This window comes from Equus caballus, chromosome 9, assembly GCF_041296265.1.
Source record: "Equus caballus isolate H_3958 breed thoroughbred chromosome 9, TB-T2T, whole genome shotgun sequence".
Lineage (NCBI taxonomy): Eukaryota > Metazoa > Chordata > Mammalia > Perissodactyla > Equidae > Equus > Equus caballus.
Genome location: NC_091692.1, coordinates 24273230 through 24296230, shown reverse-complemented (window position 1 = coordinate 24296230; position 23001 = coordinate 24273230). Strand labels below are relative to the sequence as shown.

Sequence of the window (23001 nt, the reverse complement as noted above, 5' to 3'; positions counted from 1 at the left end):
TTTGCCCAAGATTTCACTATAGACCAAATGTTTGTGTCCCTTCAAAACTCATATGCAGAAATGTAACCCAGCAGAGAGACACCGCAGGGCTGTCTTGCGAAGCCATGTGGATAACATTGTCACCCCAGTGGCCCAGAAGGCAGATCATTGAGCCAAAGTGGATTATTCTTTATCCTTAAGGTCTAATGGAATCTGCTTCTTTAGATTTTAGACTTACTTGGGACCTGTTACTCTTTTCTTTTTTCCTATTTCTTCCTTTTGGAATGAGAATGCTGTCCTATGCCTGCCCCATCATTGTGTGCATCATTTTGAAAGCACATAACGTATTAGGTTTCATAGATTCACAGCTGGAGAAGAATTTGCCTCAGGATGAATCGTACCTTTAGTGTCTACAGTGTTTAGTAGTACCGATATCTGATTGAAATGGTATTCACATGAGGCTTTGGACTTTAAAGTTGACGCTGGAATGAGTTAAGACTTTGGGAGTTATTGGGATGGAATGAATGTATTTTGCATGTGAGAAGGACATGAATTTTGGGGGGTCAGAGTTAGGATGCTATTGAATGAATATTTGTGTCTCCCAGAGATTCGTATGTTGAAGCCTAATGCTCAGTGTGATGATATTTAGAGGTGGGGACTTTGGGAAAGTGATTACATCATGAGGGTGGAGCCTTCAAGAGTGAGATTAGTGCCCTTATAAATGAGACCCCAGGGTATTCCCTCTGCCTTGTAAGGACAAAGTGAGAAGACTGCCATCCACAAACTAGGAAGCAAGTCTTCGCTAGACACCACTCCTACCAGCGCCTTGATCTTGGACTTTCCAGCCTCCAGAATCATGAGAAATAAATTTCTATTCTTTATAAGCCACCCAGTCTATAGTATTCTGTTCTAGCAGCCTGACTAATTAAGATAGACTTTGTTTCTCTAAATGGGCACAATGAAACTGCAACGCTATAAAATGTTTCCCAAATTATTTTTTAACATAAAATCCTTTTTTTCCCCCCTTAGATCACCCTGTGATATATTAGATTTCCAGAAGAAATGTTTTGGAACACACCTTAACATCTTAAAATTATTAGACATTTTTATTATTGTTCTACAATTACATAACGGATCATTAAGTTGGCACTACCTGAAGCAGAACCGATGAAGCCAAATTAAATCTCCAAATCATATTGAATATTATGGCTGGCTTAGATTAACGTGTAAAACTTTTCTCTAACCTGGATAAATTTTAATAAATGTCCTACGTAGAATTCCATGATCACCAAGGAATACATTGCAACCTTTTGATAACTAAACGATTCATCATGATAAATGCTTGTTGAGGAAGCTCCCATCTTATTGTCACTTATGTAGGATAATAAATTAGGATTGTACACTATAATAAGGTGTCCAATAACGTTCTAACTCATAGAAAAATTCAAGGCGTTAGGAAGATGAGCAGCATAACTAGTTGCCATATCCTTACGATGTTTCAAATGGGAAATAAAATTGATGGTTGAAGGCAGAGAATATCTTCTAAACTTTAAATATTTTGGAATACCTTCTATGTGCAAGGCCCTCTGCTAAACATAGCAGCTTAGTCCTGGTGAACTTCTGCTTGGTCCAGAGGCTGGTCCCTATCTGTGCGTCCCTTCTGACTTGATGGTAGGATTTCTCTGGGAGTTACGTAGTTCACTGGCAGCACCTGTTTCAGTGGGGACAGCAAGGCCACCACATATATATGCCCCAAGATCACAGAGTTTTGTTTGCTTTAACCTGCTTCTGTGCAGAACCCCTCCATTTAAGGGGGAAAATCAGGCTGCAGAAGAATACCAGAAAAAGATTGAAACATTCATATATTCGCAATTTTGTACCATGATACATATTTTACTGAGGAAATTAAACATGAGGCCAAGAGTTTTGAATGTTTGTTCACATCTAAATGAATGTCTGGATTGTTTTTTCTCTTCACCCAAATATTGTGCCGTTATGTGGCCAAAGCCTGTAGAGAAATCTTTAGAAATCTGGACTCTGAAAATTTTGACTCAAATCCAATAGTCAATTAAATGAATGATAAGTGCAAGAAATAAGCATGCAATTCTTGGTTTAAAACTCGTCAGTTTTTTTTCTTTTATTGCAGCAACATTGGTTTATAGCATTATATAAATTTCAGGTATACGTCGTTATATATTTCTATTTCTGTGTAGATTACATGTTCACTACCCAAAGATTAATTACAATCCACCACCACACACATGTGCCTAATCACCCCTTTCGTCCTCCTCCCTCCCCTCTTCCCCTCTGGTAACCACTAATCCAATCTCTGTTGCTATATGTTTGTTTGTCATTGTTTTTATCTTCTATTTATGGGTGAGATCCCACAGTATTTGACTTTCTCCCTCTGGCTTATTTCACTTAGCAGATGCCCTCAAGGCCCATCCATGTTGTCACAAATGGCTGGATTTCATTTTTCCTTATGGCTGAATAGGATTGCATTGTGTATATATACTAAATCTTCCCTATCCATTTGTCCCTTTAATGGGCACCTAGGTTGCCTCCAAGTCTTGGCTATTATGAGTAATGCTGCAATGAACATAGGGGTGCACATATCTTCATGCATTCATGTTTTCATGTTCTTTGGATAAATACCCAGCAGTGGATTATGGATCATATGGTAGATCTATTTTTAATTTTTAAGGGAATCTTCATACTGTTTTCCATAGTGGCTGTACCAGTTTGCACTCCCACTAGCAGTGTATGAGGCTTCCCTTCTCTCCACATCCTCTCCAACACTTATTGTTTCCTGTGGTGTTAATTATAAGCTAGCCAGTTTTAATCAACACTGACTAAAGATTATATTTCCTGGGATCATGTGTTCTAATTTTCTGAGACTTTAGCATATATTCATACTCATATTTTATATATATGATAATTGTCTTAACTCTCAATAGGTTTCCTAATTAATATTTATGATTTCTTCTATGCCTTTGTACAAATTCAATTTTTCAGTTAAGTTTATTAAGTATAATTAATATATAATAAAATGCTTATATTATATTTTAAAGATACAGTTAAGTGCGTTTTGACAAATATACACATGCATACAGCCACCAACCCAATCAATACCTAGGTTTCTATCACTCCAGAAAATTCTCTTATGCCTCTTTCCAGTTAGTCTCCCCTGACCTCCTGCCCCAGGCAATCACAGATCTGATTTTAATAACTATAGGTTAATTTCACCTGTTTTAGTACTTCATGTTAGTGGAATCATCCTATAAATTTATCTTGCCTCACATCCCACCTCTGTGGCTAGAATGAGGATTTTTCGTGACATGGAAGCTGTTGAATATAGTCATATTTGATAGTTCTTTCCTTTGGACTTGTTTCCTAAAAATCTAGTCCATTTGCTGCACAGGCCTGACTCGGAGAACACTGTGAACCAAAGTTAACATCTTGCCAAAAGTTATCTACAGGTTATAAACCATCTGAAGATTTTTTCCTCTCTCTTCCTTTCCAAAATTTGATGACAATTTCCACTTCTCAACCAGAAGAGATATTTACAGTAAGCATTTGCAATCTATCTAGCTATGTAATAGTGCTGTGCTTTTTAATTATAATTTTAATGTTTTTTAGTCTGACCCCAAAAGTTCGTGAAAACATTCATATCATTCCCGTCTTCATATTTATAATAATCCCTTATTTAAACTTTGAAAGTTTCCCCTCTTTGAGTCATCTTATTAGCCTATTTTTCTCACTTGGTGGTTTTTAGTTTTTTTTTTTTTTTTTCAGTTATAGCAGTGGAAACTTAGTAATGTGTTTCCTTAAAGTAGAAGACTCTGAAACAAATTCACCATCATCAATTCTGATACACACGGAAGTGATTTGCCTATACTTACAAATAAGGAACAAGTCGTGTTTGAAGAAGAAAGGAAAAAAGAAAGAAAGAAAAGGATGCTTATTGCAGTGTGGATGGAATTCCCAGACCTAAATTGTTTTAGAAATAGGGAAAAAAGACACAAACAGCAATGTAAACATGGCTGTTAGCAGTACCATCCAAAATATTTCCCATATGGCCAATGTGTGTCAACAAAGCAATTCCTGTTTAAGCAACGCAACGTAAAATTATAGAAGGATGCTGCCAAAATTTTGCAGAATGCAACTGGCCTCCACACTTGAGGAAACAGACACTCTCTGAACTTGTGAGAGGAAGGACCAGAGCTCTGCTCCTGAAGACCTGCCCGGAGCCAGACCACACCTGAGGCTGAAACACAAACTGCTGGTTGGTGGTCATGCCTTTCAGAGGTGCACCTCAGTCAGGAGGCAGAGACGAGGAGACTGTCAGGAAAGGCAAATGACAGTAGTCATTATGGTAATAATGGCCATAGATAAGCATATTAATCATATTCTAGGCACTCTTATAGGCAGCAATCCAGACAAATAGGTATTATTATAAAATTAATGGATCAGAAAACTAAGGCTCAGAAAAATTAACTAACTTGCCCTTGATCACTTGGCTAGAAAATGGCTAAGTTGGGATTCAACTCATACCATCCCTTCTTTCAAACTGCTCCCAATTTGTGAGTGTTTATCATCCACTAAGCACAGTACTGGGTGTTTCTGTACATTAAACCACTTGCTACTCACAACAGCAGATATTATCATCATTGCTTTAATAGAGGAAGTGGACGTTTGGAGAGGTGAGATAATGTTTTTGAAACTGCTGGCAATGGCAGAACAAAGATTCAAAACCATGTCTATCTGACTACAAAGCTCAAGTCCTTTCAGAAAAGTGTTGTCTCTCATGTGGTTTATCGTCCTCTTTACCTGAAGAAATTGGGAATTTGTTAACATGTAGAAAGTGCATCCGTTCTTAAAATGAAGGATGAACAATTATCTTCCAGTCTTCACCTGCATCATACTATCAACTGTAGATTAATTCACTCTGGAAGCTTGTGACTTCATGATTTATATCTACAAAGAAGGGAAAACGACAGACAAGCGTTAAAGTTCTGTAACCTAGACTACAAACATCTGTTGCTATGTATTAAAAAGGAGGTAGATAGATGTAATAACAATACCTTTCTGATTGTTCTTTCACAACAGAAGATACTCTCCAATTATGGACATAGATTAAAAAATAAAGTTTTTCTTTTTCAAAATATGAGGTTTTGAATTCAAGGTCTTTAACAATGACTTCCAAAGGAAAAGTAAGAGAAAGTCATTCTCATTAGTGAACATGATGATTATCTATTTTTAAATACTCAAGTACAGATTATTTTGCTAATGTAAAACTTTTGTAAAAACAATTGAGATAACACTTTATTAAATGCTGAACCAAACTCAGAAGCTATTGTAATTATATATAAAATTTCAGAGGCCCTTAACTAATAAGAAAGGTAACTCAAGAAGTAGAATTTGAGCCTAATATTATAAATTCAAGTCCCTTGATGATGTTGCTTTCACCGAAATTAGATGTTAAATATACATACAATTTCTTTAATAACATCCCCTTGAAGTGAGTTACGGAAAGAAGGCAACTGACAGTGCTGAGAATTTGCAACTGTACTGCATTTCTCTGCATATGTTCAGAATCACGGCCCTGAGCAGGGTCCGTGGTCCCGTGTGATTTTCAGCAAGCCACTTTAGCTCAAGTTATCAGAAACAGATGACAAATGGCTAAAAATATTTTCAAATAATGCTAAACCAGCAACAGCCCAGCTGAAGACCAGCTGACTCATCAAGTTTGGTCTATCCTGCCGAGAAAAGCTAAAATAGTCTAACCTTTGGATCAACTGTCTTGTAATGCTGCTTCATCAGAACTAAGACCCTTGTCCCAGATAGGAGGACAGAAACACAGCTCTTAGTGCTGGAGAAGCTCAAGGACACAATGTTCATATCAATGAGGCTCAGACCCTTTCTTGTCTTCCAGGCCCTGAAAAGGACGGAATGAGATGGTGGAATGACCGTCTATTCATAAACAATAAATCTCAGGTTAGAATCTCAATTTTTTTACATTATTCTTAGGTATATTACTCTCATGTGTTTTCACGGGAACTAAAGAAGAGAAAAAAGGTCACAGAATCACATGCATGTCTTCTGAAACTTTTGGCCCTGTTGTAAAAAGCATTATCCCTATACTGAGCTCATCCCATAGTGCTCTAATAGAAGATTGGGAGAGGCTCTTCTTTTTATCATTGTTCATCTGGTACTGAGAGAGGGGATCACAGAGCTGATCACAGACAGACAACAAAAAACAACTGGAACATACCAAACCGGATTCACGGTCGTACCAGCTGACTAGGCAAAACAATGGGACGGTGTCCAGATAAGCAAAGTGAAGTGACAACCCCACTGAAAATTGGGGCAAGTAAAAGGGAGAGAAGGTAACCTCGCCCCTTAATAATTTTCTCCAGGTGACAAGCCAGACCCCATGCTATGTGCTAGCATTTTGTAGAATGAGGTCTCCATTAGCTGCTACTAATAATGATACCTGCAAGAAAGAAGCCCCGAATCTTCCACCTTATCAAACCACAAATCTGAAACTGACATAAAAAGCGCTGAGTTAATAATATTTATTCTGGGCATTTGCAGCAGTAATCTCTTGAGAATGTAAGTACAACTTTACCCGAAAAATTGCTTATATAAAAATTTTAAACTATCTGCAAATATTTAATTTTTAAAGTAAGTTTTTAGTCTTCTCTAAACCAATCTCTGGCCATTCTGAGATTTACATAGAATTAGTTTAGTTTCGGTCACGTCTAATGTTGTCTGAGAGATTTTCTTTCTGACCTTATGCAAAGGACAAGATTGTTGTCCTATGTTCTTCCAATTTTTTTTAATGATTAAATAATTCATTTTTTACGTATTAATTTTATTGTTAATACTGTTATTTTCTCTTTCAATTGTCAGACTGTACTTTGTTCTACACAGTTGTTGCCAAATTTAACTATTTTTTCTATTTGGCAAGTAAAATGTTCAATGTGAATGAAATAAGTGTGACATTAGGTCCTGTGGATTCCTTCCATGTAAGACTGAGTCTCCCATGTGAAGAAAGTGTTCTCCTATAAAATCTGAACTAAAAGATTTTTCTCATCTCCAGATCACTCTTGGGCTCCGTCAAGGCTTGGACAATGATTGTCCTTTAGATGACATTATTCCTTAAAACTAAAGATCCTTAAATTAAGAAATAACAGTCACTCTTGATTTTGTCTATAGGCTGGAACTTTTAGCATATTTGTCAGCATAAAGATTCTCTTGTCTAGAATGAGTTGGCAAGTGGGAAACAAAATCTCCCATTTACCCATTTGTACACCTCAGATTTAGTAGAAGCTTGAAAATAAATAGAAAGTAATTTATAAGGTTGTAAGCTAATTTTCCTCAGTATTTCATAATCAATAGGAATATCTAAGACATTAAAGAAGTAAAACACTGTCGTGCTTGATCTGCATGACAGGGGTGGCAGCATAGCAGAGTGGACAGCATGGAGGGGTCATGGCCTCTATACTAAAAGATACTGTCCAAACCTTGGCTCTATTTGTTTGCTTTGTGACCTTGGTTAAGCTACTTAATCTCTCTGAGCATTGACTTCTTCACCTATAAACTAAAAGTAGTTATTCTCACTTTCTGGGTATATTGTTAGGGATATAGCAGACCTCTAGTAAATGTTATTTCTCTTTCCTTTCATGAAAGCCTAATGTATTTATCGTGATCTAAAATGAAGTGAACAGAACATAATCACAACAGAATGAAAACTTCCTCTCCGGCCACTCTCCCTGCTCCTCCTTCTGCTCCTGTCACCTTGTTCTTTCCCAGCTTCAAGGCTGGCTCTTTCTCTTCCAGGAACACGTTTCCCCTACACATCCCCAGACACAGCGTCTCTTACAAGCCTTGACTAAAACGTCATCTCAATGAGATCCACCCTGTGTAGAAGTGTAACCCACACCCTGATCCTCCCAGCCACACACTCTTGATCACTATCATCTAGCTCTGGTTTTTTTCCACACCGCTTACCACATTCTAACTTCCTTTTTTCTTTCTTTCTTTCTTCTCACTCTTTATTTTCAGAAGACAATATGCTTCACTGACATTAAGTGCCACAAGGGCAGGGACATTTGTCTGTTTTGTTTATTGATGTATCGCAAGTGCCTAGAACTGCACATTAGAGGAGTTCAATAAACACTTCTCCCTATTTTGCGTTTTATAAGATTAGATAAGGTTATAGAAGACAAGGATCAAAGTAAATATCTCTCCTTAACTTCTATATTTGTAAATATTTTTAATGTTTTCTTAAACTTTTTAAAGTTCCTGGAATAACTTTCGATTCACAGAAAAGTTACAAAGATAGGACAGGGAGTTTCCGTATATCCTTCACCCAGCTTCCCCCAGTGATAACGTCTTATGTAACCATGGTACATTTGTCAAAACTAAGAAATTAATGTTCTATCAATACTTTTTTAAACAAATGAATAGTGATAAAGCACCAAGCCATCTATGAAGTTTATGCTCATACCTTCATGCCATTAACCCAGAATAGAGAGTGACAAGAACAGAATGTCCTAAAACTATTTCACTTCCTCTCTGTTTTCTTTCATATTTTGTCATCCTGGAAATCCTTTCTGTGTGAATAACATGTATATTTAAGGGCTTGGGTTGGTAGATTTGCAAAAGACTTTCCCACCAGAGATATCTAGAAGACCCCTGAAAATCTCTGGTAGGAAAGCCTTTAAAACTCTTGTAAAAATATCCCATGACTGTCTACTATATCACCAGCTGAAAAGAAAATCTCCTTCATTTTTAAAATAGGAGGATAAGGAAAACAGAGAACATATAACACTATTCTTAATGAGAAGCTCTTTTTTGTTTCTAACATGTAAATGTATACTCAGTGTTCTGGGAAATGATTCTAGAAGGCCAAGGTGTTCACAAAGCGCTAAGGACTGTGCTACACATCCTCATTAGCTTAAACTGAGATAAAGGAACTCACAAAGCACCCCCCACGATTCACAATTTGTGGGCAGGGGATCTGTGTATAACAGCTATCACTTTTCCCAGTCTGCAGCAAAAGCAGCCCAGAAGAGGCCAATGCATGATGGCGCTTGATCAATGAAGCTTGATGGTACAGCTGGGACTTTTGCAACTGCAAAACATTGGGCACTTGCAATTACTGGGACTCCTCTTCTGTAAACCTCTAAGAACATTTCTAATCGTTCTTGGTCCTGGTTTACCTTACCACTGTCCCTCTCCTTAATTCTCCACCTTACCTTGTATCACCTCTAATTTTGTTTCAGTTCAACTTATTTTATTCACTAATTCAACAAACATTTAGACACTATTAGCCAAAGAGACTCACACATGTTATTTCACTTAATTCAGGATGACCCTAGGACACATTAATACTTCACTTCATAAATGAAAAAACTGAAGAACAAAGACATTAAGAAACTTACCCACATAAATAACTGCCAGTAAGTGGCAGAGTCAGTATTCACACGAGGACCCGTGTGACTCCGAACTTGCTATCCGTTCCTTCTATGATGGTCTGCTGCATTTTGAGAAAAATTAAAATTATGCAGGAGTTTCTTTCTTTTCAAATGATTTCATGAAATCAAATAAATTTGATAAATTCATGTTTATTGGACAAGAGTATCTTAGGACTGAGGTTCAGCCAAATTAACGGATTCTTGACATCATGAATTTGTCATCATGCCACACAAGATGTAGAGGTGAGAATGGGAAGAGAAAAGGGAAATATTTTTGCATTTTCTTCAGTGGAAGGTGGAGAAAATGGGATGAGAAAATAGGCCCTGAATTTGAGTTTCTACCTCACACAGACATTCTCTGTACCCAGCTGAACAGGAAACCTCATGCCTCAAACCCACCCTGGGATCTCCCATCTCAAAGCCTTTGCTTATGGTGTTCCCCTGCCCTAACATCCTCCCCACACCTTGGGCTTTGATTTCTACTTCTCTACTCTATTCCTCCATGGTGGCACCTACCATAATGCCTGCATGCTCGATAAAATTTGATTGAAAGAACAAGCTTCCCCAGATAGATGTCACATCCTTGGGCTACATAAACAATAGTCCACATTAAATAAAACAGTGATGGTCAAAGTGGGTGGAGGAGGAGCTGTTGGGAGAGAAGGCAGTGCAGTTTGAAAAGAAAGAAGCATTTTCCTACTTTCTTGGATTATTTTTAATTGTAGTAATTATTTATTCTATTTCAAATATCATAAAAGGAGGTCATGAAATTTATACTTGCCCTATTAACCTGGGGCATGGCGGTTATTTCACCTCTCTGCCTCAGGTTTTTCATCTGTAAAGCAAGAAAAATAATCTCACTGTAAGGACTGAATAAGATTATCTATTAACACACTTAGGTCATAATCTGGCACACAGTAGTCACTCAAAAGAAGTAGTTATTACCATTGTTATGATTATTGTTATTATTGCTATCTTCTAAATTTTAACTACCTTGAGCAGATCTTTGGGCCTCATTTTCTCACTTGTGTGTAACCTGTATATAAGCTTTAATGTCCCTTCCAGATATTAATTTCAAAGGTTTAAACCTCTCAGTACTTATATATTTCAGATTAACCCAGCATTATATAAGAATGTCAGGCCTCTGTTATTTTCTTCCACTATCCCTTGTACAGTTACATGACAATTTTATGTGTATATTTCCACGTATGTGAATGTGGTGTGTAATAGAAAGTTTGAGCCAACTAAAACATTTTTTACAACATTCTAAAGCAAAGATCCAAACTTTTGAAATATTAAAAATATTTTTGTTTGGTTTTAAAATGATAGTGCATTAAGTTTTAGACAAATTAAACTTGTTCAGAGAAGTTTAAGTGTTCTCACCAAGATTTATTGCTTTCCTGAGATATTTTGAGGTTCTAACTTGCTATGATTTTTTTAAAGTAAGTAACACTAAATTTAACCCAAAATCCAACATGTTGATATGAAAAACTAATTTCTGATATACTATCATTTTTCTCTTGTTCTTAACATAAGATATTTTCAGCTTATCTATTTTCAAATAGTTCCTAAATAATAGTTTGCTTTGGATGATTGACTATAGGAATTTTGCTCATATAATACCTCTAAAGCATGACATCTTAAATCACATACTCCTTTCACTTGTAACGTTTAAAGTGAATTTCATATTGTTACACAATTTATCATTTGGAGATGGAACAAGATATTTACACGGATTCCTTCTATACCTCCACAACTGAAAAATTATGGCCAAGTCTTATTAGAACCATGTGTGCTTGGTTATCACAACTGAATAGCAAAAGCTAGGAATGGTCTTGAATATACATATTCAAGGACATATGCATGGAAATCAAGGCCCAGTGACACAGGGTGGCTTAAGGAGCACTGAGCTTCCTCCCATATGACTTTTCAGAGATCTCTCTGAGAACACACTCAATGGACTCCCCAGTGCTGTGCCACCCTCTCCTGCTTCTACCTCCCTGCGTACCTGGCTTCTCAGTCAACTTTACTGGCCCCTTTTCCCTGAGCTTCCCCAGAAACCTGTCAGTGATCTGCTCTCCTGGTTTTTACTGCCAATTCTCAGAAATGGACTCCAATACACTACTTCTTGTCAACACATCTGTCATGAGCTTCAGATCTGTACAAGGAATAACCTATTGGACATCTCAGTTTACGTAGTCCACAGGTGAGCCAAGCTCCACCTGTCCAAAACAAGCTCAGTGTCTTTCCTTCAAAGTTCCATATTGGCACCATATGCTCCATCTCGATAGTGACACTAAATTCCTTGGTACTCAGTTTCCTCATGTTTAAACTCTAAAAATCTGAGGGGCCAGCCCTGTGGCGTAGTAGTTAAGTTCTCCTGCACATCACTTCAGTGGCCCAGGGTTCATGGGTTTGGATCCCAGGCACAGACCTACACACCACTCATCAAGCCATGCTGTGGTGGTGTCCCACAAACAAAATAGAGGAAGATTGCCACAGACGTTAGCTCAGCAACAATATTCTTCAAGAAAAAAGGAAGATTTGTAACATGTTAGTACAAGGCCAATCCTCCTCACACACCCACACACAAAATTAAGAATCTGAGTTTAGTATTCTGTAAACTTATTAATCTGTGAGGTAAGAATCAAGCAATAAAGCATCATTGGGAAACTCAGCAGATCAATGAGATGATGGATGATGTAGAAGGTATCTAGAAAGAAGCAAGCAAATCTGTGTCAGTTGAGAAGTAATCATGTGAATTAAACTTAGATGAGAAGCATGTTTGGAGGATGGAGAGACAGATCTGCAAGATGCATGTTGTAGAGGAATAGGGCAGGAAGGCTTCAGTTAGGAGTTTAGACTCAGTGGAATAGAGACTGCATATTGGGAAGATTTAGGAAACAAATATTGGTATTGTGGGGCCAGACTGGGAAGGGCCTTAAAAACTCTGCAGAGGGGGCTGGCCTGGTAGCATAGTAGTTAAGTTTGTGCTCTCTGCTTCCACTGCCTGGGGTTCACTGGTTCAGATCCTGGGCACGGACCTACACGTCACTTATCAAGCTGTGCTGTGGCAGGCACCCCACATATAAAGTAGAGGAAGATGGGCATGGATGTTAGCTCAGGACCAGTCTTCCTCAGAAAAAAAGAGGAACATTGGCAGCACAAGTTAGCTCATGGCAAATCTTCCTCAAAAAAAAAAAAAAACTCTACAGAGGAGCTTGGATTTAATGTGATAGGCACCCCAGTGACATTACACTGTATCATGAGGGATCACTATGAGAAAGAGTGACTGAGCAGGAGAATGCAAGGTAGCTGAGAAGGGAAGAAAACAGACAGAACATTTGGTAAGAGGATCGACTTTGTAGGCAGACTGTGCAGGCGTGAGTCCTAGGTCAGCCATTTGGTACATATATGTCCTCTAGGCCTCAACTCCTTCTCTGTGAGATGGAGAGTAGTGAAGAGGAGGAGTGAAGCCTGTGACAGTAACTCTCAGTTCCTGCTATGGTCACAGATGGCATGAGGCATGTGGTGTAGGCCTGAACACCTATACATGACTGAGCAGAAGTCAAGTCAGAGAGGTACTTCAAAGGACACAATAGTAAGACTGAATGAAAGAAGAAGAAACGTAAAATGTAAATCTCAAGTTAATAGCTTGGAAATTTTAAGAATTACTGAACCTCAGAGAAAGACGGGGATCATTGAAAAGGGAGATTTGCCTGATGATAGAAAGACCGCATGGTCACTTCTTGGTCACCTTAGTTTGCTAGGCCATTATATCATGGGTCATTTCATCATGCGTTGACCACAGAGACAATGGGGAGAATGGAAGCCACTTATGTAATCCTAAAATGAGGGATAATAATGGTAGTTCCAACTAGAAAATGAGGAAAAACTGAATTATCTGCAAGTTTACATGCAATTTAGCATTTAATATTTCATTGATTCTGCATACGACTTTAGAAACATCATGTCAAAAACTTACTTTGTGCTTGACATATTCCAAATAAGTTCTTAAAGTCTCCCAGCTTTTGAAAATAAAAGGTAATACAATTTTAGGACAAACTTCATCTGGCACCAAATTATGCCTGAAAAAAGAAGAGCTAATTTGCACTACAGGGTTAGTGTGGAGGGTGAGGGTATCTATTTAACTTGTATTATGCCTAGATATTAAACGGCCATCCAAATTTGCTTCACTGGGACATTTGATGTGCAGCGTAAAACACAACCGTAGATCTTTCTAGAACTGTGATTTGTCCACACACACTCAAGCATAGAGTTAAGCATAAATGGAACTCATATAAAATCAGTGTTTAATGATATTCAAAATTTGGAAATTACTTTCAATATATCAGGAATAAAGGGATACAAGCGAAAAATATTTGATATACTTACCATTACTATCAATACTGCAACAAAAAAACTGATCTGTATTTTACAAAACCCATCTCTAATGATCCACGCAACATCTTTTAGATGTAAAAGTGTATGCGATTCTAACATATTCAATCTCTCAATCAGCATTAATATTTGTGAAGTGCTTATTCTATTTAGAGCACTGTTCTGGGCACAGAAATTGACATCGTGGGAAATTTTAGCTTAATTCCCAAACTGAATACATCAAGGAGACAAAAATGATAGAGAAGATTTTAAAAACAATTTTAACAAGCAAGTAGATCCAGAAATAGATCAATCCCAAAGAACTGATATCATATACACTGCCTCTAACCATAATGCACTAAATTGGGAATCAAATTCTAAAATATAGCTTCCCCTGCCCCCTCAAAAAAATTGTATAAAAACTAAAAAATACCACTTATAAATAACTCATTAGCTACAAAAATAATAAAAAATATATAATAATTAGAACATTAAAATAGTACATATTGAAAATTGTATAATACAAGAAAAGAAATATTTAGAAGTAAGTTTATACTTTTAAATTCTGAAATTAGAATATAATAATAATCTAAAATAAATGAGCTAGCATTCAACTTAAGAATGTAGAAAATAGCAATGAAGTGAATTCAAAGGAAAAGAAAGAAGGAAACAAAGATTAAAGCAAAATTTTATGAAATAGAAAACATGTCACATGTGTACACAAAACAGTGAATATGAGCAACATAATAGAAAGCTATATATTTGAAAAAACAGGAAAGACAAACTTCTGACAAGATTAATTATGAAAATATTAATAAAATTAGGAATGGAAGAAAGAGGATAACTATAGGCAGATTTAATGTTTTTATTCAAAGTGGAATAGAATGAACAACACGTCAATAAACATGAAGAAAACTGAAATTGACAACGTTCTTGGAAATTAAAAAAATTCAAAAGTTAATCAAGAAAAAATAAAACTCCCAAATAACTGGATAAACATTAAAGAAAACTCTCCCTCCAAAGAGAGCCACCACATCTAGGTGATTTTAAAATGTAATAAATCTTAGAGTAATCCAAAAATTCCTAACTTATACAAAATGTTCCAGAGAATGGAAAGAAGAAAAGAATAGAAGAAGGAAAAAGAATTTTGTGAATTCCATCTAACAGTGTATCAAAACATAAGATATTGCAACAAAGTAGCATGTAACCCAGGAACTCAAAAATAGTTTAACATCTGGTAAATTGTATTAATTGCCACATTACCAGATTAAGAGAAAAAAAGAAACACAAAAAAGAGTTATTCAATAAAATTCAATATCCATTCATGATAAAACTTCTTGGGAAATAAGTTCTAGGAGGGAACTTCAATAGCCCAATAAAGAGGATCCACTTATATCTCGCATCATACTTAAGGGTAAAATTTTAGAAGCAGAAATATGAAAGTCAGCAATAGAACCAGGATATCTAATAGCATTCTTAGTATTCAACATTGTACCAGAGGTACTAGCCATTGTAATAAGACAAGATAAAGAGTAAAGAGGTAGAAAAGTTGAAAAGGAAAGTCAAAACTGCCATTATTTGTATACAATATGTTTGCGCAAAAACCCAAAAGAATCAACAGGCAATTTTTAAAAGTAATTTGAGAGTCCTTGTTCTATTCCAAAAGTAGTTTGAGAGTTTAAAACTAGTTTGTACATAGACACAAGCCAATGCACAAAAATTAATAACATTTCCATATGCCAGCTATATCCAAATAAAAATCATAATAAAAATATTTTATTTAAAAATACCAATAAAATCTATAAAGCACGAAGGAAGCCAGAAATTGCCTTTACGTAATCCAGAGTCAGGTCGATTGGATTTCAATCCAGTTCCTTCAATTAGTAGCCTCATGATATTGGTCAAATTACTCAATCTCTCTAGACTTTGATTTTCTCATTTGAAAAATGGGAACAGTAATTGATGCTTTTCTCAGAGGGTTAATGTGAAGATTAAATGAAATAATATGTGCAAATTACCTAAAATGATATCTGATATTTGTGTAGTAGTAGCATTTGTAATATACATATAAGTAAAACCCATATGGAAAAAACTGTAAAATTTTATTAATGGACATAAAACAATTTACCAAATAGAAAAATATTTGGATAGGCATGGCCATTATCTTGAAGACGTCAAATTTCTCCATTGTACTCTATCAATTCAATTCATTTCCAATCAAAATGCCACTAAGGTTTAACAGATCTTGAAATACTAAATCCAAAATTTGTAAGGATAAATAAAGGAACAAGAATAAGCAATACAATTTTGAAATACAACCAGAAGGGTAGTGGGAATTAAAATATATTCCAGAGTTATAACAATAATACAGAGAGTACTAATTAAAGGAATGGATTATAAAGATCAAAAACAGTTCCCTGTGTATATGTCAACTTGGAACATAAAACAAGTGGGAATTATTTCTTCAATAAATGGGACAACTGGTTTTCCTAAGAAACATTGCAAATGTAGACCTTTATTTCATGCAAACACGCTTAAAAACTCAAGAACAAATTAAAGATGAAAACATTCAAATAATTAAAAGGAAAATATCTCTACATATTATCATGGTAAAGGTCAAAAATATTTTAGCTGAATTGATCTATTTGCAGAAAAATATTTACAAAATAAAATTTATGCAGATTTTTGAAACATACAAAAGACGATACTACTTTCTATTTTTTATATATTTGTACATAAACATATTAAAATGGATATTGAGCACACATCAAACTCATACTCATGGGTTCCAAAGAAAAAATAGAGAGGTAGCAGTGAAAGGGGAATTTAGCTTTATATTTAATGTCGTTTTTCCACAATACCATCAGAAAAAGAATGAGAATCAAAACATATTTTTAAGTGTTCGCAAAATTCAACAACAGAATCTCCAATGGTTAGAATCTGCCAGAAAAATCTCAGATGGGGAGGGGCAGACAAAGTATGCAGCCCAGCTCTGTTCCCTAGAAATTTATTTTTTCTTTCAAAGTTTACTTCAACATCACCCTGCTAGCCTCCATGGGGGAGGGGAGAGGATGTCACTTCCCCTTTCCACTGGCTCAAACAAGCACACAATAGTATTTTCTTGACTGTTGGAATCATGAGTAATTTTTTAAGTATGGGAGAAAACTTTGTCCTGGTAGGTGACAAAGAGAAAACAAATCCAGTACTACAACTCTGAGCGATCTGGCTCCCATCTCAGATGCACTGGCATCCCCCCGCCCCCACCAAACCACCCGCTGGCTCTTTTTGCTTTCCCTCTGCTTCAATAGGAGAAGCGTCTCTGCAACAAAACAATCCAGCCATCGTTTGTGTTTGAATCCCCTCTCCTCTCACTTTCTCAAGGACTTTCTTCTTCAGGAGAGTTAACTTTCCTTACTATGTATTTTGCTGTATTGGGGGGATGGAGGCTGCTCTGTCCCTGACAGGAGAGTAACACGTTAATTCCTTCAACGTGCACCACATATCCACAAGGAAATCTGGGGAACCAGGACAAGACTTTTGTTGCTAGTTCATTTTCACTGAAAAATGGAGTGAATCATGTTTTTTTTTCACACTCACATGATGAAAATTATTTCCCAAATTATCCTCTACTGAATAATAAAGGAGGATCATTCTAGAAAGTATACTCCTTTCAAGCTGGTCTGTAAATATTGCTAACATAAACATATTCACTTGTAGGTATTAACTGCAGCTTGGCTACTTGTGGGCCAGATGCTGCAAATCAAACAGTAAGGAGGCAGCGTGCCCATTCTGTCCCAAGGTAGTACAGCTTCCTTCAATCAACAAGTCACCGCACTTTCAAAAGAGCTTTCTCCTTTCTGTTCTGAAGGAGAATTCTAGTAGCATTTCTTCCAGTTAATTGTCTCTTCTCCTCTTTTTAATTGGAAAGCAGATTTCAAATGACTCATAACAAAAATTTGACCTCAGTAAAAACAGAAAGCTTGGGCAATTGTTAAAGAGCGTGGTTTTCTGAACCGTTAATACTATTTTCATCTTCATAAAATTCCAACTCTGTCAAACAAGGAAGGTGGCATAAGCCAAGAAATACATATCCTACGACTTTTACTTTTATGATTTTGGAAACCATTAAATAACTGGAAAAAATTGAAATGCAGCCAAGTAGGGGAGAAAATGGGACTCTGTGTCTTTAAGCTAGGGAGAAAAATAAAACCCAATCATTCCAAATGTATTGCTTTAGTCATCTGGTTTCATTCTATTAATGACCTTTAACATCTGCAAAAATATTGTGAAAAGCTAATTTTGTTTGTACTGAGGTGGTGCAGAACACTTTCTGGCTGTCACTCTAGGATGTGCTATAAAATAAAATTGTCTTTCTGGGAGGCTGACAAAAGCCTACTGTACAGATCCAGTTTATTTACAACATCTAGGAAGGAAAAGAAAACAGAATTTTACAACATGCCAACATGCGAAAAATGAATAGTACTTACACATTTGTGTGTGTGTGTGTTAGCAATACCACATACAGATATCTCCCAAGATTAAAGATTTTTTAATAATGTTTTATGGCATTCAGCAAAACTATTTCTAGCAAATGTTATGTTGCTAAAATATGAGAAAATGCTATTCAACATAGTATGTTTTGATTTACTGCAGGAGCTCTTTAGAAAGGCGAAATGGCCTCATTTCCTCATTTTGACAAGCCTTATGTTTCTATCAATTAAACAGGAATTTTTGGAAAAGAGGCAGTACCATCGGGGTTAATGTATTGACCCTATATCCTTAGAGGCCAAGGTTAAATAGATACCAAGTAGCCATCAAAAAGAATAAATCTAGTCATGCTGGTCTTGTCCTTATGGTCACTCATTCGCAACTGCACTATCCAATTTTGTGAATGACTTGTGGACCCTACAGAGAAGTGTCTGGACCTGAAGAATGTAGGACTTTCATGGTTTGGGAGTTTGATGAGCACTGTAGGCCGAGTTCAGGGGCCATAGAAGAGTGGATCTCAAAGTTGGAAGAGGCCTTGCAGCCATATAGCCAAGGTTCCCATCTGATAATTAAGTCCTCCTGACAACATACCTGCCATGAAGCCAAACAGTGACGCTCGATAACTTCTAATGAGAAGGAATTCACTACCTTCTAAGGTAGGATGCTATTTTGAGAAAGCTTGACTTTCAGAAGGTTTTCAAAATATTGAACTGAAATATTTCTTCTGGAAAGTCCCCCCTTGGGACCACAAAGAATTTCCTTCTGCATCATCATCCTTTGTATATTTGAAAACAGGTAAATTTCTCTAGTTCCATTAACACATGGCCTACGGCATGATTTAAGTTTCACTCATTCTCAGGAGTTTTCAGGTGTATACACGTAGATAGCAAAGATGAGGATGGAAGGGTAGATAAGTAGATGATAGGTAGATAGACAGGTACTCTTCTGCAAACATCCTGAAAAATGATCACCGAATCACAAGACTATCACTTCCTTTAGACAAGAGATATCAAGATTTTGGTAACAAACATTATCATTGGGCAGATTCATCACAATGTTTACCCATACTGAGTTTACCAGCTTAGGCAAGATTGCTAAGCCTTTCACAATACTTCCTCCTAAACTTGTCTCCTGAATCTGTAATGACGGTTTTCAGGACCTAACTCAGAACTTCACATCATGTGTTCAAATTTTGATATTACTCAATTTGACCTATAATTCCAGTATGTTATATCTTGGACAGACCTACAAGGAAAAATACCCAGCCTTTCTGTTCATTAAATCATCCATATCATCCAGCACACCGTCAAAACCACCCAAAGCATGGGTAAGGAAACCACACCTACCCATTTTTACTTACATAAGAGGTTATCTCTTGTCTTTAACCAGTTCTATTACGGCCTCCTAGCTGTAGTCATAACGGAGGAAGTTTCAAATTTGCAGTGTCAGACAAACACCCGCTGGGATGGAATTCTCTATATGAGTGGGCAAAGGCAGTGACCTAAAGCAATCTTCAGGTCAGTTGACATGGTTTCAAGATGGATACAGTTTCATTTTAACCTTTCCTTTCTGATTGCCTATTCTCACTCCACTAGGTTATCATACCCCAACTCTTGTAACAGCACAATGAATGGACTTTCGAGTGATGCATTTTCTTTTCATCTCCAAATATGTACAGTTTCATAATGGGCCATCTGTCATTTTGTGATTCCATGTACACAACAATGCCCTAAAGTTTAGTTGCCATAGCAACCACACCAAAGTCTCCAAAGCAAACTCTGCAGTTAGTCATTCCTCCTCTCAGATTCTATCCAATGTGGGGTGGAAGTGGGGGCTAAAATTTCAGAAAATTTACTTTCCTAATATTTCTTACCTAGTACACCTCAAATTTCAATGAACTAGATTATAATATTACTTAAAAGAAGGAGGAGCAAAAGTGTCTTCTATAGGCTGTGATTTGTTTTATTTTAGATTAGTTTTGTTAGAAGTTAAGTCTTGGTTCGAGTTCTGGACAGATACCCACACATGGCAATCAAACCTTCCTTTTCACTCTGCTGAAGACCAATTTTAGAAGAGGCAAGAAAAAATTCAGCTCATTGTTATATTCTTGTCTCCTATCTCATAGCATTCCAGAGCATCTGTGCCACATTATAGCAGGATAAGGGAACCAAGAGCGTATTCTGTGAAGAAGGCAAAAAAAGCAGCTTTTAATCTTGATTTACTTTATTTCTTTTCTCCGGAGACTATCTTTTACTTATCTTTAACTTCTTTCCTGTCCCTTAGGCATGGAAATGATTCATTTTCTTTCCTTTTTGTTTGTAATCTTTAACGGCTTTCACAAAAGGTACATCTGCATTGCCCTGAGTGATATAGTTTCATAGGAAAGTAAGGCAACTCTCTTTGCTCTTCCTTCTACTGCTTAATGTCTTTCAAGCGCTTTACAACTTCTTCATTTTTTCATTTTTTCAAAAATTAAGAAACTGAGATTCAATCAGTTTCAGTTACTTATTCAGGAAACAGCAAGTTGCCTGAGTAGGAGGAGGAAAGGCGACAAGTTGTGAGAATATTAGTCAGGGGCCATTGCAAAAATTTGCACAAGGGAGAGAAGTCAGAGCAGTAGGAATGAAGAGAAAGATATTGATTGCAGAAAATATCTTAGGATATTCCTTCATTCATTCAAAAATATGGTAGGCACTGTCCAGTTTGCTATAGGAGAAGCAATGCAAAAATGGGTAAAATATGATCCCAGCCACTGAGGTTATAGGAAATGGAGCTCTCTCACATGCAGTTGGCAGGACTAAAATAGATACAGTGTTTGATAGGATGATTGAGTAGTATATATTTTTTGAAGTAGAGTCATATTCTTCATAAAGATGTTTTCGTCAATGATGGACCACATGTACAATGATGGTCCCATAAGACCAGTACCATATAGCCTAGCTGTGTACTAGGCCGCACCATCTAGGTGTGTGTAACTACACTCTACGATGTTCACACAATGACAAAATAGCCTGATGACACATTTCTCAGAACGTTTCCCGTTGTTAAGTGGTGCATGGCTGTATAAATAATTTTATTTCATTTTTATTTTATTTATATTACATTCCCATTATTCACAATGTTGATAAAGAAAGAAAATATATTTTAAAAATACTCATAGTCTCACTGCTTAAAGGTAATCATTCTTAAATTTTGGCATACATTCTGGTAGCTTTTCTCAGCTACATAACATAGCTGTTATATATATATTAAAAGATATGTAATACATAATAGCTATGTAAAATTATATATATTTATTCATGTTTATATATAAGTTAATATATATTAATATATGTTTATATAAATATTATATATATAACACTGAAGATATGTGCTATATTTAATTCTGAATTGCCTCCCTTAATATGATGGCATAAGCATTTTGTACATTAGCACAAATATTGTGTGATCATCATTTTTAAAAATTATGTAATTGTTCATAATGTAGTTATACCCTAATTTTAATAAACCAGATGCTAAACATAAAGAAATGGTATCTACTAGCTTTTCCACTTTTGAATTATTTCCTTAAAATATATTCACCAAATAGAATAAATATTTCAGGGACATAAAAAATAGTAACAGAAGCAATGGGTACCAATTTACTTTTCATTACATGTCGTTACTTTTTACAATAGCTTTTGGTATTCTTTGTTTTTACCATCTTGTGGCTGTTGTGTGACTTACTGAGTATTATAATCACATGCCCAACTAAATCTTTCTGGGGTCTTCTGGAGTCTGGACTGCCTCATACCCTTTGTCATTAGTCAAAGATACCTTAACTTTGTTCCTTCTAACACTTTTCACAATCAGCTCCCTGAAAGAACGAAATAGCCCAGTATTTCACCTTCTAGGAGCTTCATAAACATCCTGTGAAATTTCCTTCAAGCTTGGCTGAATAGGAGTGGCTTTTCCAGTGAGAACTGATAGAGTTCTAATATACTAGGTCCTTTATTATTTTAGACAAGTTTAATTTTTATACTTTCAATGGTCAGTTCCCTATCCATTTCCCCAGATGGTCTGCTATAACAATCCAGGTTTCTTAACAAAGACGTTAAGAGATTCCTGCAGGGAATCTGTGCTTAATAAAACAAAAATGATATTATGGAGTGAATACGTTACCCCCAAATCCATACATTGAAGCTCTAACCCCAGGGTGACTATATTTGGAGACAGGGCCCTTAAGGAGGTAATTTAGGTTAAATGAGGTCCTAAGGGTGGAGCCCTAATCAAATAGGACTGGCTTTCTTATAAGAAGAGGAAAAAACACCAGGAGTACGTGCTCACAGAGGAAAGGCCTTATGAGGACACAGTGAGAAGGTGGCCATCTACATGCCAGGAAGAAAAGTCTCACCAGAAACCAACCCTGCCACACGTTGATCTTGGACTTCCAGCTTCCAAAACCACAAGACAATGAATTTCTGTTTTTAAGCCATCCGTTCTGTGGCATTTTGTGACCGCAGCCTGAGCAGACTAATATAGACGGGTAAGGCTCTGTCCTCAAGAGATTTACAACCTAGCTGTGAGGGAAACATTTAATCCACTTTCCTTGAAGCCTCATCACTCGGGTCATACAATAACATCACAATAACAGTCTTCTCCCAGATGAACTTCCGTCTGCAGAACATCG

General features: G+C 36.5%; 1 long non-coding RNA gene across 1 annotated transcript; it reads right to left on the bottom strand.

Moving 5' to 3' along the window:
• Positions 1-4638: 4638 nt before the first annotated feature.
• On the bottom strand, positions 4639-19964 carry LOC106780967 (uncharacterized). Its single transcript, XR_011421267.1, has 5 exons — positions 19693-19964; positions 10246-10299; positions 9981-10113; positions 9432-9526; positions 4639-4956 (listed from the first exon to the last, which is right to left on the bottom strand). It is a non-coding gene; the product is annotated as an uncharacterized lncRNA (long non-coding RNA).
• Positions 19965-23001: the final 3037 nt, after the last annotated feature.